General features: G+C 43.2%; 1 protein-coding gene across 18 annotated transcripts in view; it reads left to right on the plus strand.

The window, feature by feature from the left end:
* Window positions 1–13,607, plus strand: part of CTBP1 (C-terminal binding protein 1) — a 416,680-nt gene that overhangs the window by 17,007 nt on the left and 386,066 nt on the right. For all 18 annotated transcript variants that reach the window (XM_065597190.1, XM_042855560.2, XM_065597166.1 and 15 more), the window contains exon 2: window positions 12,114–12,227. The gene's annotated coding sequence lies outside the window, so the exon portion shown is untranslated. The remainder of the gene's footprint in view (window positions 1–12,113; window positions 12,228–13,607) is intronic.

The raw sequence follows: 13,607 nt of genomic DNA on the forward strand, positions 1-13,607 counted from the left end.
TGGTGCTCCAGTGCCAAGATAGGGATATGGGTTCCGTCTATCGCCCCACCACAGTTTGGGAATCCCATTGCAGCAAAGCCATCCACTATGACCTGCACATTTCCCAGAGTCACTACCCTTGATATCAGCAGGTCTTTGATTGCCCTGGCAACTTGGATCACAGCAGCCCCCACAGTAGATTTGCCCACTCCAAATTGATTCCCGACTGACCGGTAGCTGTCTGGCGTTGCAAGCTTCCACGGGGCTATCGCCACTTGCTTCTCAACTGTGAGGGCTGCTCTCATCCTGGTGTTCTGGCACTTCAGGGCAGGGGAAAGCAAGTCACAAAGTTCCATGAAGGTGCCCTTACGCATGCGAAAGTTTCGCAGCCACTGGGAATCGTCCCACGTCTGCAACACGATGCGGTCCCACCAGTCTGTGCTTGTTTCCCGGGCCCAGAATCGGCATTCCACGCCATGAACCTGCCCCAGTAACACCATGATTTGCACATTGCTGGGGCCCGTACTTTGTGAGAGGTCTATGTCCATGTCAATTTCCTCATCACTCTCGTAGCCGCACTGCAATCGCCTCCTCGCCTGGTCCTGGTTTTGCTTTGGCTCTGCATATACTCCAGGACAATGTGCGTGCTGTTCATAGTGCTCATAATTGCCGTGGTGATCTGAGCGGGCTCCATGATCCCAGTGCTATGGCGTCTGGGCTGAAAAAAGGCGCGAAACTAGTGTCTGACGGAGGGCGGGAGGGTGGGGCGAGTGATGACATGGCGTACAGATACAGGGAATTAAAATCAACAAAGGTGGCTGTGCATCAGGGAGAAACACAAACAACTGTCACACAGAATGGTCCCCCCCAAAGATTGAACTCAAAACCCTGGGTTTAGCAGGCTGTTGATTTCACGGAGGGAAGGGGAAGCAAATGAATACAGAACAAATCTGGTCCATTTATTTTTTACATCTTAAGCTGGCAGCAGACGGTGCAGCATGACTGATAGCCATCGGTATCGTCTGGGTGCTTGGCAGAAGATGCTGTACTACGACTGCTAGCCATCATCGTCAAGACGGTTCAATAGGACTGCCGGGTCTCCAGGAAACAAAATGAAGAATCAGATGCTCAGAGTGGAAAGTTTGGTTCAGTATTTCTTAGAGGAATCTGCTGAAAAGTTTCCCGGGTGCCTCTGATTGAACTCACTGAGGAATATGACGATGACAGATATCAATCGTAATACACCATCCGCTGTCAAAAGGCAAGGAGCTGCTGCTGTGTAGCAATGCAGCTCCATGTCTGCCAGCACCCAGATAGCCGATGACTGCTACCAGTCATACTGCACCATCTACTGCCAAAAGGCAATTCGCTGCTGCTGTGTAGCAATGCAGTACCACGTCTGCCGGCACCCAGATGACATATGGTGACGGTGAGCTGAGCTGAGCGGGCTCCATGCTTGCCGTGGTATGTTGTCTGCACAGGTAACCCAGGTAAAAAGGCGCAAATCAATTGTCTGCCGTTGCTCTGACGGAGGGGGAGGGGCCTGACAACATGTACCTAGAACCCCCTGTGACACTGTTTTTGCATCATCAGGCATTGGGATCTCAACCCAGAATTCCAATGGGCGGCGGAGACTGCGGGAACTGTGGGATAGCTACGCACAGTGCAACGCTCCGGAAGTCGACGCTAGCCTCAGTACTGTGGACGCGGTCTGCCAACTTAATGCACTTAGAGCATTTTATGTGGGGACACACACAATCGACTGTATAAAACCAATATCTATAAAACCAGCTTCTATAAATTCGACCTAATTTTGTAGTGTAGACATACCCAAAGATATCTCTTAATGTGAAGTAAGAAAGGAAAGAAGTAAGGGGAATTTCTGATCAGTGAAAAGTGATCACATGGCTTTGAGTGCACTGGTCAATGCATTCCCCCAAAAGAAATCTTATTGTCACAAAAAATTCTAAGGAAAAATCCATCTAGTCTTCCTCCAGTGCTAGAGCATCTGTTCAAATTTGTCTCCAGAACCTTTTTTTGCATCCTTACCACTCCCTTTAATAATGAGGAAAAGTTTGATTTGGCAGACTATTTTTCTCCTAGGCAGTTACATTGCAGAAAGTAAAAATTGTTTTAGAATCAGAATTTCAAAAGTTAATCTAGTGAGTTTCTCTACAACCTTTTTCATCTCCCCAAATTACTATAATCTCTCCAATCCAGCCCCAAAGAGGCATAAAGGAAGGATAGTTCCTCTTTTCCTTTACGAATAAAAGTGTTCTCTCTCTCTCTCTATTTAATTGTACAAAATATAATGGAATTGGTGTGCAAGGTTTCATACTCAATTCAGAGACTTTTTTCTTCTCTCTCCTTTCACAGACTCAATATTAGCAGTGTATTTAAAGTTCAGACTACATTAGACTTTGTTTTGTGATATTTTAGATAGAAATATCAACTGGAAAAATTATTGAGAGTTTTCTCAGTACAACATAGTTTTATATCTCATATATATACTAACTCTTGTTCGTATGCGTCTTTTGCTATCATCTAATGTATGACACACATTCAAAGAGGTAGAAATTTGTGAAGAAACTACCTACATCTAAAGTAAGCTATAAATATAATTTCCCCCACCCTTTAGTAGTTTAAATAATAGGGATCAGGAATCCCTCAATCTTAGTGACTATTTTGGAGAAGTTCTGTCCCAGTCTACTTGGCTTTGTGGCTCTGACCACTGATATATTTGCAGCAGAATGATGATTGTAGTATTTTTCATTTAAATTAAGAATAATGGTTCTTCCCTTTATGGTATCCAGATGTTTGAATGGTATGTTGGACTATGCCCTCAAGAATTCGAGGCTATTTATCTCTGCACCGGACATACAGGTGAAGTGGTCAAAATTTTGCTCCTGCAATAAGATTCACAAGCCTAATTTTTCTATCAAATTGCCTGAACCTCTCAATTTTGCAATATAGAATTAGAAGTACAGATCTTAACAGTTTGCAGAGAAGTCAGGAAGGGGATGCAATCAGTTTTAGCTGTCTCTTCCTGGTTAAAGAATCCCCTTCTAGAATTCTTATGTGCAAGAAGAGACCTAAACATATCACAAAGGATCCTTAGTGTGTATCAGATGATGGGGTGCTACTTACAATGAGCAGCACTAAGTGCCCTTTCCACATCCCTTCCTCCTGGCTGGTGGAGCAGCCAAAAGAAATGTAGTGAGCCTGCAGGAACTTTGTTTGTAAATAAGATGGCTTCACCCCTAACATCAGAAACCTATTTACTAGGGCTGTCAAGCGATTAAAAAAATTAATTGTGATTAATCACGCATTTAAAAAAATTAATTGCGATTAATCGCGTTGTTAAACAACAAGAGAATACCATTTATTTTAAATATTTTTGGATGTTTACTACATTTTCAAATATATTAATTTCAATTACAACACAGAATACAAAGTGTACACTGCTCATTTTATATTTATTATTTATTACAAATATTTGCACTGTAAAAAACAAAATATTTTTCATTTCACCTCATACAAGTACTGTAGTGCAATCTCTTTATCATGAAAGTTGAACTTACAAATGTAGAATTATGTAAAAAAAGAAACTACGTTCAAAAATAAAACAATGTAAAACTTTAGATTCTACAAGTCCACTCAGTCCTACTTCTTGGTCAGCCAATCACTCAGACAAACAAGGTTAGTTACAATTTGCAGGAGATAATGCCGCCTGCTTCTTGTTTACAATGTCACCTGAAAATGAAAACAGGCGTTCGCATGGCACTGTTGTAACCGGCATTGCAAGATAGTTATGTTGCAGATGCGCTAAAGATTCATATGTCCCTTCGTGCTTCAACCACCATTCCAGAGGACATGCATCTATGTTGATGATGAGTTCTGCTTGATAACAATCCAAAGCAATGTGGACTGACACTTTCATTTTCATCATCTGAGTCAGATGCCACCAGCAGAAGGTTGATTTTCTTTTTTGGTGGTTTGGGTTCTGTAGTTTCCGCATCAGAGTGTTGCTCTTTTAAGACTTCTGAAAGCATGCTCCACACCTTGTCCCTCTCAGATTTTGGACAGCACTTCAGATTCTTAAACCTTGGGTGGAGTCCTGTAGCTATTTTTAGAAATCTCACATCAGTACCTTCTTTGCATTTTGTCAAATCTGCTGTGAAAGTGTTCTTAAAACGAACATGCTGGGTCATCATCCGAGACTGCTATAATATGAAATATATGTAGAATGTGGGTAAAACAGAGCAGGAGACGTACAATTCTCCCCGCAAGGAGTACAGTCACAAATTTAATTGATGCATTATTTTTTTAATGAGCATCATCAGCCTGGAAGCATGTCCTCTGGAATGATAGCCAAAGCATTAAGGGGCATATGAATGTTTAGCATAACTGGCATGTAAATACCTTGCAGTGCCGGTATAATGAGTTTGACAGGAGTTGCTTGTAAAGAACAGTGAACTCTTTGCCAATTGGCACTAATGGTTTGTGTCACAATGTCACCAGTGGAGCCGGTAGCAGGAGTTAGGGGTCTTATGGAAAAAATAGTATGTGATCATTTAAAGCAGTGTTTCTCAACCCTTGGGTCACGACCCAAAAGTGGGTCGCAAGAATGTATGAAAGGGTCACGAACAAACTTGTGCTTCACCATATGTTAACACTGTGCATACCAATAAAGTTGTTCGAACATGCAGATGCCACCGATAAGCCAATCGAATGCAATGCACAAAGAATTATGGGAAATACTATGCTGCAAAGTAGGGGTCTCGCCTCCCAGTCCCCACACCCAAGCTGACTGCCTCGGGAAGGGATCTGGCCGGGACTGTTGGTCCACCCGCCTATTTCTGCCATGTGCGTGGCAGCATCTGCTGGTATCCAGCTGCCTCACAAGCGGCCCACTGTGCTGCTTGAAGGACATGTGGTACCTTCAGGGAGGAGGCAGGTTAGAGAGCAAGAGATGGCGATTTGCAGGCAAGGAAAGCAAGTCCAGCCCAGCAGGAGGGCTAAACAGTGATTCTGTTCAGCAGACACTTCTTTGTATTTGAGTACTACTTTAGATGTTTGTCACATTTCTCAGGGCACCCAGGGCTGTGAGTCATCTTGTTGCCACCTGCCTCCAGCATGAGGAAGTTTTGCAGGTGCCAGCTAGGTGTTAGCTCTGTACCAGCCCTGTTTTAGCCTGGTTATACCAGCCTCTCCTTAAATCCCTGGAAACTATCTCCCTGTGGTATCCAGTCCCTGACCATTGTATACCCACAGAAATTCCAGATCCACTGTTTCCAAAGAGTGTATCCCAGTTTACCAATTTTACCTTACCACCACTCTTGTATCGCACACAGCACTTGAGTTCAGTTATAGAAAAACAAAAGGAAATTTATTTAAGAAAGAATAGAGATTCAATAAAAGCAAATGTGACTGATGGATACCAATAGTTACATATAAAATGAAATCATAAAACATGAACAAGGGCCTACACTTATTGACAAGTACCTTTCCTATCTAATAATGTGGATTCTGATCCTAAAGTTCAGTCTTTCACAGCACTTGCTAGTCCCAGAGAGCTATGACTCAGACTTTCATGAAGCGTACCCGTTCATCAAGGTACCTCCTCAGTGAATGGATCCAGTGTGTCTTTCTCTACCCTGTGATATGTGAATCAGTCTTTTCATGCACAGGGTGATTACCTCGCAGTCATATATTCCTTTTTGCTTCCAAGTGGTTTCAATGTTTATAGTTTGTCTTTGATGGTTTTCCATTGACTTTTCTGGGTTGGTGCAAAGGTAGACAGTTGAGCAATACATTACATAATCAGCTAGCCGCAGAGGAGTGACAACTCCCTTCAGCTTGAATGGGCCATCACCAAGACATATTATTCCCTGGTGACTCTCACTCACTACAAGACCACAAGGGCATAATTGTCAACATAGTTACATTATTCCTTAAATATCAACTGTACACACATCTGGCAGTGATTGAGTATTGATAAGTTACAAACTTTCAGTAGAGACCTCACATGATATGCTTTATGAATAAATACCATTGGAGATTTTTAAGAGCAGGTTAGACAAACACCTGTCAGGAATGGTCTAGGTCAGTGGTTCTTAACCTGGGGTGCACGCACCCCTGGGGATGCGAGACATGCTAGATTTTTTTAGAAGGTAAATCATCGAAAACACAAATTAAGCACAGGCACGTAAGTACAACTACTTTGTTTCATCAAACCTATGTATTTATTAACATTATACATTTTTAAACTGTTACTGTAATATACAAACAAAAAATATATTTAGGTTTAAGGGTGCGAGAACATTTTGATTTTTGATAAGGGGTGCGAGAACATATTTTGAGAACCAAAGGGGTGCAGGCTGCAGTCAAGGTTAAGAACCACTGGTCTAGATAATACTTAGTCCTGCCATGAGTACAGGGGACTGGACTAGATGACTTCTCAAGGTCCCTTCCAGTCCTGTGATTCTATGATTTCTTACAAGGGACGTGACAGTGAACAGCACTCGCTGAAGTGAGGATCTCACAGCTTCATGTAAGTCCAGCTGTCATTATGGAAAATATCCTTAGGAATGGAGTGCAAGGGGTACTGCCACGGGCCGGGGACGTGAGAGGAATGTGTGTGGGGAGTTTGGGGAGGGCAAGCAATGCAGTTCGGCATGGGCTTTAGGGGGAGTCAAGCATGCATATGTTCTGCCTACAGCTCAATCAGGGACCTCAGCATCTCTATTTGATCTTCCATGAACTTTATTATCCGCTCCTGACCCTGTCTCCTCTTTTGGCCGTCCATTTGTAGTTTCTCGTTTATTGTCTCTCTCCACGCTCTGTGCTTGCTATCAGCCTGATCTGATGATTGCAGCAATTCCTGAAACGTGTCCTTCTTACTCCTTTTCATTTTCCTCCTTATGTGATGGAGGCACTCCGCCAGCGTGTAGAAGCTGGCCCTCAAGAGCACAATCTGCAAAAGCAAAAGAAACTATACACAGGGTCAGTATTGTGTGCGCACTCACAGTCTTGAATCATAAAAGTTACATACACCTCTTTCTCACTTTCATTTAACAAGCACGCAGCACGGCCTGAGTGCTAAACATGGTGAGTTCTGCCTGGGTTGGGGTAGGGGGTGCAAGACGAGACAGGGTCTAGGTGATTTCAGAAGGGGATAAGTACAGTACATGAGGACTGTATTCTGAATACTGGCACCATTTTCCACAGGCGGGGGGCGATTGAAGCTGAAATCACACTACTAAAGGTTACTGAAGATGCAAGGGTGCATTTCCTTCATGTGTGCAGCTTCAGACTGGGTCTGTATGCTGCACGCCTGTGTGCTGCTTAGGTTCCTGCAGAAGTAATTGCTGATTGGTGTGGCAAAGTTTTCTACAATGGGGCAAGGAACAAAGCAGCTCTGCCAAGGAACCTTCGGCAGAGGATTGCAGAGTATCTGCAGGCAGGAAAGTTTCCTAGGGATCTCTATGGAGGATTCCCAAGAGATCTCAGTTTGCATTAACAAACTTTTCTGCATGGCTCCACTGCGTAGCTGCACTGGGAATGCAAAGCAGAGGCTAACAGTACCTAGTGGTGTTAATTTCTATCCCTTTTGCCATATGTGCCATGTGACACCTCTACTTCATGTAACCATGCACTATCAAAGAAAAAGTACTTACCGGAGTTCCCCTTTCCTGCTTCAGGCATGCCAGACCTGGACTGCTGGGTCTGGCTAGACCCCATTAGAATTAAAAAGAGGTCCTGGCTCCCCACACCACTGGACGAGCCTGTCCCCTGTCCCACATCCTCTTCCAACTCGACCTCCTCGTCCACCACTTTGTCCTCAGAGTTGCTTCTCCTGGCTGCTGTCTCCAGCCCTCCCAAAGTATCCATGGGGCTTGTCGAGGTGTGGTTGCCGCCGAGGATGGCGTGCAGCTCCTTATAGAAGCAGCATGATTTTGACGCAACACCATAGCAACAGTTGGCCTCCTTTGCCTTCTGGTACACCTGCCTCAGCTCCTTTATCTTAGCACAGCATTGCTGCATGTCCCTTTCATGGCCCTTCTCATCCATGCCACAAGCAATCTGTTTATAGGTGTCAAAGTTCCTATGGGTGGATTAGATCTGCGACTGCACAGCCTCCTCTCCCCAGAGACCCAACAGATCCAGCCACTCCAGTGGACTCCATATGTGAGCCCATTTGCATGGTCAGCTGGGACGATCCGATGTGAGCTGTCCACACTGAGCAAACAGGAAATGGAATTTCAAAAATTCCTGGGGATTTATAGTGGGAGGGGCGCATGCCTGTGTACCTAGCTGCAGGGCAGCAGAATAGAAATTGCTTAGCAGAGCGGTCATGATGGGCATTTGGGACACCTCCTGGAGGCCACTTAGCGCAGTGTCTACACAGACATGGCATCACTCTAATTTTGTCGCAAAAAGCTCTGCACTGCTCATCAAGGTGGTTTTATTATGTTAGCATAGCAGGAGAGTTAAATTGGCAGGAGGAGCATTATTGTGTATACACCTGCACAGTTTTGTTGATGAAATCTGACTTTTGTCGACGTCTAGATGAGGCATGTTAGTGCTGATCTCACAGTGAATCATCTGGTCTAGGGAAACAACTGTCGGGTAATCATGACCACAGTCACCACCAAAACAGCCATTGATAGAGATGTGGCACGCTCCAGGCTCCTTCCCTGAGATACTGTGTCACAGCCCCAATTTGCTGCTTCTGTGATGACTGCAGGCTACAGAGGGGAATTTTTGACCTCTAGCCCTTAGGTTTTTATGTGACAGTCTCTCTGCTTCCTCTATTTTTAGGGTTACTTTTGACCCATGTACCACTGAAATCTGTGGAAGTGAAGTTGCGAAGTCCTTGATAGTCTGCCAACCAAAGTAAGCTCTCCATATTCAGGGACACGAAGGCGAGTTCATCATTATAGTCAGGAGCAAAACCATAAGTTTTCATGTGAGACCTAATCTTTCCAGCTCCTCATCCCTTCATTTAATCTCCTTGATTACTTATCTTTAATTTCAGCAGAGTATTAATTTCCTTAATTTTCCAGGAGCACTTAAACTTAAAAGATTCTCCTTGAAATGGAATAAGCTTCTAAGATGTTGTACTGCTTCCTATGCCTCATCAGCTTATAGTTATTTCTTTCCGTTCCTAAGAATGGGTGCAGTGTGTTTCATTGATGGGATCTTCTCCTTCTGATAGCTCATTCATGCTTCTGAGAGATTCACTTTGATTTTTAGGCTTCAATTCTATTCTTCAATTGCAGAATCAGGTTAACTAGTCAATGCATATTTACAGACTTCAAATGTTTTCATGTAGCCCTTCCATGTCTGTACTATTCAGCCTGTCATATAGTCAGATGCTCAGAACCTTTTATCCACTCTACTAGTATAGTAGGAGACATTTCAGGTGGTGGCCTGGAATGCAGATGACATCTCCAGGAGTTTCTGGTATTAGGCAGTATTGAAGACCAAGTCTTCTAAACAAGTTCATGGACACAAGTCAAAGGGTACTTCAGTTCTACTACATGCATCTGACGAAGTGGGTATTCACCCACGAAAGCTCATGCTCCAATACATCTGTTAGTCTATAAGGTGCCACAGGACTCTTTGCTGCTTTTACAGATCCAGACTAACACAGCTACCCCTCTGATACTCAGTTCCTAGTAAATCACCTATGTCCTCAGAATGAGAAGGCAAAACACTTCTGCCCTGGGGACAAAATTTTTAAGGACTTGGGTAAGGCACACTCTTTTTTTCTGTTATTACATCAGATTGAAATGTTTTTTAATAGATGCTTCCATTCCAGGGGCTAAGAGGTAAATCAGACTTTCTGTAGTCCCAAATACAATAGTGCTAAGAGCGCTCATTAATGAAAGAGATCACCATGTGCTGCCACATCAAAGCAGGTGGTCTCCAGCCATATCTATGAGTCTAGCTATAGTATCTTAACACACAAGCTGACTGGTTGAGCAGGTGCATTGGGTCCTCAAGTATCACAGTTCAGGGCAACTCTGCCTGTATTCCCCCTCCATGGTCCAGCAAGGGCACCCACTCTCAGGCTTCCGGCTCCCCAGCTGTCACCTCCTAACCAGGGTTTTTCCAGGTTGCACAGTTCCTTGTCCCCAGCAAGGCAGACTTCTTAAACAGATCTGTTTCTGTACTTTGCTTTTCTCCTTGGAGGCTATAAACAGTATAATTACCCACAGTTAAGTTACCACACAGCTCTTTCTAAGCAAGCACATTTATTCTTAAGATAGAAGTGCTACAGAGAAAACATATTAAAATAATAAAAGAACCTATGTGCATGCTAATAAACTTATCAGAGTTAACCCCCAGGAAGGGCTCTAGATCGTGAGCAGTTCTTCAAACCCATTGAGAAACCCATTGAGGGGTTTTTCTGTGGTTGCAAGTGTTCATAACAGTGTTAACTCACAACAAGCACCTCCATGAATCTGTGATTTCACTCTTTATCCAGTTTGGGCCTCTGGTTTGATCTTCATGTAACAGGTGATCAGCTGTCAAAGGCTTTCTCCTCAGGATGCAGCTTCAAAAGGATGGCTCTGGAGGTGAGAAGTTGTGTTCCCCTCCACCCAAGTATTTCCTAGGAATCCCATTTAACTTTGTGTAGCACATTGTTTCAAAGAGTGCTTTGAAGCCCATAACATTTCCCAAGGTTTACATTAGTCGGGTCTCTCTCCTTAGAGATATTTACATACTATTCAACAATAATAATAAACATTTGCATTTTTAATGCAATGAACTCCTAAAATACTTAATCTTAATTCAATAAAGTTTAACTTAATTCAGTAAGGTTTATCCAAGATATTGCAGGAAATTGTCGTATGTGTCACCCAAGATTCCTCCCCGTTATCACTCTCTAAATAGATATGCTTATCTTAAGAAAACAATATTTTTGCACTGGGAGAAAGACTTTTCCATTATAGGTTGTCATGAATCCCCAGGTCAAGTACTCTGGAACAGTACCTGGGAGGACCACTTCAGTGTGCCAGACACCCCCCTCCCCCGCCCCAGAATCTTGCTCTTTCACCAGAATAAGTCAGTTGGCTTCACCATCTCCTCAGACTGGACCTCATAGCTTTCAGCACCCCTGCTTCATGTCGTGAGCTCCTTTCAGTGAGTCAGCTTGAGCTGGACTCCTGAGAGAGACTTGTACACCCAAAGGAAGCAATACATCCTCACCTTCATCATCTGCAGTGACTCTCAGCCAGCGTTGTAAAAGCAGTAAGGTTTATTAGATGTCTGGAACACAGTGTAGAAAGTCCTTGGTTAGCACAGAGAACAGAAAAATACAGCATGGTCCATCTTGGTCAACCCAGAGCCCTATGACTCCTTTGTTCGAGTTCAGGAGAATCTCAAACTTCCGCAGCCCACTCCTAACAACCCGCCACCAGGTGCCTCCTCAGTCCTTTGTTCTTGTTCCCAGGCAAACATAACTGGCTTCTTTTAGGGGTCTAGACCATTAAGGGCGTTAGTGGCTAGGTACCAAATATCCAGGCAATTGGAATGGCCGTTGTCTTCTCGGACTCCCCATGGACATGGAGCACAGGCCCCAGACAGCTAGACAGCTGTCACGTGCATCTCTGGTTCTCTGCAGAGAGTAAACAAACTTTTCCCTCCACCTAGTTAACAATGCAGAATATAAGGGAAACTGAGGCTAACACAATATTCATACAAAATATTACAGAAAATTCCCACTCTGTCACATTGGTACTCCAATTTGGCTGATCAGCGTGTCTGATGTATGTCTTTCCTCTTCAGCTTCATATTTGAGAACCATTACGGGAATTGTTAGGTAGAGCCAGTATGTTTTTGATAGTTGCGTTCTGGCACTTGACTATAAAAGAGACGTTTCCTCTCAGTTCTCCTACTGCAGGGCCCATAGCAAGAGCAAGACCCAGACACATACCCCCAAAAACTTGGAATTTGGGAGGATAGATCACCAACAGTTTGGATTGTCTGATGACTTGCTGAAGGTTCTGCTCCAATGCAGAAAAGTTCTTGTTATTGTTGGTTTTTCAGTTTGAGGAAATTGAATGTATCCTGAAGATCTAATCAGTCTCAACTAAAACCTCTCTCTGATTTTTGTTTGTCAGATTCAGCAAGAACTGAGCCTCCATGACTCTTTGAGGTCAAAGAGCAGCTTTGAGATCGCTCATGGTCACTTCTACAAAAGGAGTCCAGCATTTTATTTTAATCCCTGATAACAGGTAACAAACTCTCTTCTCTTATTAGAACTCCTGTTGTGGAGTGATGTTTAACCTTGTGCCTGGCCATTGTATGGACGAGCCATTTCAACAAATAGCTACTTCATCCTCATATTTTCTCTGTTAAAATTGTCTCTTGATTTCTGTCCTTCAGCCAAGAAAGTTAGTGACCTGAATGTCTTGTACATTAAAATCCCATTACTGTAGTCTTTTCCACAAAAAGAAGTACCTGAAACTACTTCAGAGTTCCTACCTAAAGTAAAAAGAACAGGAGTATTTGTGGCACCTTAGAGACTAACAAATTTATTTGTTAGTCTCTAAGGTGCCACAAGTACTCCTGTTCTTTTTGCGGATACAGACTAACACGGCTGCTACTCTGATACCTAAAGTAGTTTCACTTAACCTCAAAAAGTTCAGATATCATCATTTGGATACCTGCAGAATGATCAAATTCTCAAAGATAGGTCAAAGCTTTTTAGGCAATCAGTTGCCTTGTTTTTTTCATTGGTGGTAAAAACAAGGATCTCTAAGCCTGGTCTGCTATCCTGAGTCTTACAGGAAGACTGGAAAGCTTTATCCTCCTTCTCTCAAAGATTTGTCTCTTTCTCTTAAACAGAAACGAACAGAGCATTCTATGGTGAGATCTGCCAAGTGGCCACATGATAATCTATACACTCCTTCACCTAACACTGTGATACTTTCTTCAGATGCTGCATTTGTTTGTAGGATTATGTAGTGGGTCTGTCCTTGACTGTCTCCTCGTGTGCTTCAGTTCTTCCTTCCCACTTCTTTCTTGGGTAGACTGCTTGCTGAGGCCTAATAACTATTTCTGCAGACGAGAGGATTAATTCTGTGTGAGAATAGACAATATAAAATTACCATTAATGTATCTTCTTATAACAATAAAGTTCTCTGGTCTAGGGCATTACCTAGACACTCCTGCATATTGTTAATGTTTTGGGGGGGGGGTTTGGTCTAGTTTATAGTGGGTCTTTGAGCTTTGGAAGTTGTTTATCTGGGACTGTGATGCAATGTTCAGGGTTCTAGAGAAGGAGTCTGAGGGCACCAAATCTTTATCCAGTGGCTGCTTCTGTGGTGCAAGTGGGCATGGCTCCCAGAGCAGGGAATTCTACTTTTATAAGAAGATATAAGTGGGTTTAAATTGTCTGTTAATCATTTGTATTTATGTTCAACTGCAAAAATAAACTATGAGAGAGCTCATGAAACAGATTGTTAGGGATGTGTTGTCAGACCAACAAGCATGCAGATTTAATTAAACATACGAGGGTCCAAACTATTTTACATAGACCAATGGAGGACTGCTGAGTGAGCGAGACCAAATACATGGTTGGGGAGAATTGTTCAAAATCTCTTCTCTAGGCA

The sequence above is a fragment of the Chrysemys picta genome, chromosome 5 (assembly GCF_011386835.1).
Source record: "Chrysemys picta bellii isolate R12L10 chromosome 5, ASM1138683v2, whole genome shotgun sequence".
Taxonomy (NCBI): Eukaryota; Metazoa; Chordata; order Testudines; family Emydidae; genus Chrysemys; species Chrysemys picta.